Source organism: Odontesthes bonariensis, chromosome 8 (assembly GCF_027942865.1).
Source record: "Odontesthes bonariensis isolate fOdoBon6 chromosome 8, fOdoBon6.hap1, whole genome shotgun sequence".
In the NCBI taxonomy this organism is placed as follows: Eukaryota; Metazoa; Chordata; class Actinopteri; order Atheriniformes; family Atherinopsidae; genus Odontesthes; species Odontesthes bonariensis.
Genome location: NC_134513.1, coordinates 23203912 through 23207562, shown reverse-complemented (window position 1 = coordinate 23207562; position 3651 = coordinate 23203912). Strand labels below are relative to the sequence as shown.

Below are 3651 nucleotides of genomic sequence, written 5' to 3'. Positions count from 1 at the left end.
ATCGAGTTTGAGGGAGGACCGTTTTTTGTGTCGTACGGCACTGTGGAATCTAATCTTCCCCACTTGCTTTGTAGAGGAGGAACTAAGAATGCACATGAGAAAACAGGCCATCACTTTAACTGAAGAGTCATAGCAAAAAATGCTTCCTTGGGTGAAGAGTTGCTAGAGTGCATTAGCTTGAGAGTGTGTTTTCCCTACAAGCCACCCATAATCTGAGCACAGGTAGAGACAGCAAGGTACATTTGAAAGCTGATTATTCAAGGAGCAGAGAATGCATTGGCCGGGAATCGAACCCGGGTCAACTGCTTAGCAAGCAGCTATTCTCTCCACTATACCACCAATGCCCTGATGGACCCTTAGTTAGTCAACTATCAACTATTTTTCTTGCTGGTCTATTTCTTGCAACTATTTTTCTTGCTGGTCTGACTTAACAAGTCAGACCAGGAAGTTATTGACTACTTGTTGTGTGCTACTTTAATTATTACCTACTCAGCAGATATCAACCTTATGACAAACATAAAGAAATCGAACACACTCTCTGATGATTGGGTGAGAGGTGGTAATAATCGAGGCCACGCCCACAGACAACTACAACAAGTCTCTGTGGCGCAATCGGCCAGCGTGTTAGGCTGTTAACCGAAAGGTTGGTGGTTCGAGCCCACCCAGGGGCGAGTGTGTGCACAAACAAATCTACCGGTGAGCTACAGGTTGTAGGTTGGGTAGCAAATCAAAAGATGTACTGGGTAATTCCATCGCTCTTTTACGCTAGTCGTCCATTGTTCCGTCAACGCAAGCCGTATCCAACGCATTCAGTTAATTTTCCATGAAATCCGGCCGATCGTTGTCGCCGTGCTCGCAAAGCATGCTGGGATTCTGGCACGGCGAGCGGGGGACCTGCGGCACGTCAAAAAGTTGGGCTCGCTCGAAGTTTATGCAAATTTGCCACGGCAGACGTAGTGCGTTACCCAATGACAGTAGATCATGTATTTTTTTTCCCTTGGTTTATTCACCCCTAAACGTTTCGGGTATTGCTCATGTCATTGCTATTGCGGGCAAAATGAACAGCAGCAGGGGCCGAATAAACACACCTAAAACATCAGGCAATTGTGAGCATCTCCACTTTTGCAGTAAAGTAATGACCATCAAGGAATAGAGGTTCAATCCAGTGCATCAAATTCTTTCATGGGCAGAGGTGGAGTAGTGGATTAAACGTTATCAATAATTGTGATAGGCATTCATTTCAACAAAAGAACCAAATCACACCCATGGCCATGTTTTCACAACATGTCTTGTTCATGTTTCATTTTCAAATCAGAAAAAAGGTGCAGGGACAGGTGATGCAGCGAGAAGGAGATCTCCTGTGTCGCTGCAGCAGCACAATAGCAGCTCTCCTCACTCGCAGATCCACATCCATGGTGCAATATGAAATAATGTTCCATTGCTGACGATTTATACACATTAATTTCCCTCCGAAACTCCGAAACTTCGGTTGATTAAAATCACAAGTTATTTACTTTCCCCCGGAGCCGTTCTACCGTATGTTCCATCTACAACTTCGTATACACGCCCACTGTAGTAGCAACACGGCGACACTAGGCATCCAATCCGGCGAGTTAAGTTGACGTGACGGAACAATGGACGCCTAGCGTTAGAGATGCCTTGCAATCAGATATTTGTCGTCTTTCAGTTTCTCCTTCCTTTATTATCTACTTAAACTTGTCATGTCAGACACATTTTTCTTGGGTTTTGCCGTTCTCGCCCCCCATAGATGTCACAGGGGGCTGCAGATTAGAAGATCTTATTTCCTACCATCCATTTTTTTGATTGCCATGCAATCCATGTGAGCTGGGCAAGTGGGCATCACATACCTTTAGCAAAGTCTGCAGGACCAATGAATGGGTGTGGGAAAGTGAGCCTAGGCTGACAATACATGCATATTTCTGTTTTGCAGGCCTCGTTGGCGCAGTAGGCAGCGCGTCAGTCTCATAATCTGAAGGTCGTGAGTTCGACCCTCACACGGGGCAGTTGTTTTGATGTGTTTATAGCACTTCACCTCAGTTACAGCTGGAAACTTGCTGGGCACAGGTGGCTCCGATTATTCTCTGTTGGAGCTGCAGAAAGCCCACTCGGAAGCTCAGTCACTCCAAAGTGTGGAAGGTGTCAAACACAACTTATGGGGTTTCGAACCATCTTTTTTTTTTTTTTTAAAGCATTGCAATCAGATCTTTGTCGCCTTGTGTCAAACGCAACTTATGGGGATTCGAACCATCTCTCTTTTAGAAAAGCAAGTTGCACCCTGGCCAAGACCCATGACAAAGGATAGGAAGTTCATCATGCTAACATAATAGAATACGCTGTGTGACAAAAGCACCTTTGCAGACTCTCCTTCTCTTGACATAGACTGACATGGGACACATTTTTCTTCGGCTTTGCCGTTCTCTCCCCCCATAGGTTAGAAGATCTTATTTCCTACCATCCACTTATTTGATTGCCATGCAATCCATGTGAGCTGGGCAAGTGGCTATCACATACCTTTAGCAAAGTCTGCAGGACCAATGAATGGGTGTGGGAAAGTGAGCCTAGGCTGACAATACATGCATGTTTATGATTTTTAAGCCTCGTTGGCGCTACCTAGGCTTCGCTCTTCTCCATTCTCACATTGAACGGTTTAGCCAATGTCGCACCGACTCACAATGAACCGAGCCTATCAACGCCCGAGCTCACAATGGAACTCGGCCAATCAAGGTGAAGCCCTAACTTGGAGTTAACCTCCCCTCCCGCTCCCGCTCTCCCTCCTCCAACAAAACCAACAAAAAAACAAATTAAAGATTTTGTTTTCGTTAGGTTAGAGGATTATAAAAGTTAGCCGTTGCAGAAGAGGGATTTTTCATCGAGCCGTTGTCTCTGCCAACTTAAAAAAACAATCTTACAGTAAGTATCAAGTTATATTGTTTCTTGTATATCCTTCCATTCAAACAAACGTCCTATTACAGTTTTTCTCTATTGGTTTGGCTCATTTCTTGAAACAGAAATTACATTCTCAAAACTCTAAGATCATTTGGCATAACACTCTTATAGTTCAGCACAACACCATAGCTAACCTGCAAAAGCACATATCTCTCCCAAAACTGTTCACCCATGCTTCAGACCTGATTTCTTTCCCATGAAAAGAGTCAGTGCCACCCAAATTGCAAAGATCTTTCTCAGTTGCCTAGGCTCATTTCTTGAAACAGACCGGAAGTTTTCAACACTCTTTAGTACTTTTTGCAAAACTAAACTGAATGGTTCAGCAAAACACCATGGTTCACCAGCAAAAGCTCATATCTCCCCCTAAACAGTTCAGTCATGTGTCAAAATGAAGTTTCTTTCTCATTCAAATAGTCAGTGCCCCCAAAATGCATTGTTCTTTTGGCATTGTGTGAGCACTACAAGTCAAAATGTTTAGATGTTTTGTCACTATGGCATAGGACTACCTAACAGAATACAATAGTGTATAAAACTGAAGGAAAAAAGTTTCACAGTAAGAGTAGCCTCAAAGCACACACAATACACTCATACCAACCATTTTTATTCACACAAATACTGTGAAGTACGTAACTTCCATACAGTATAGTATTGTAGAAGGAAAAGAAAAATATACATAGCACACAT

General features: G+C 43.5%; 2 non-coding genes across 2 annotated transcripts; one reads left to right on the top strand and one right to left on the bottom strand.

The window, feature by feature from the left end:
* Positions 1-272: 272 nt before the first annotated feature.
* Positions 273-344, bottom strand: trnas-gcu (transfer RNA serine (anticodon GCU)). Its single transcript has one exon. It is a non-coding gene; the product is annotated as a tRNA-Ser (tRNA).
* Positions 345-1951: 1607 nt separating this feature from the next.
* On the top strand, positions 1952-2024 carry trnam-cau (transfer RNA methionine (anticodon CAU)). Its single transcript has one exon. It is a non-coding gene; the product is annotated as a tRNA-Met (tRNA).
* The last annotated feature ends 1627 nt before the right edge of the window (positions 2025-3651 follow it).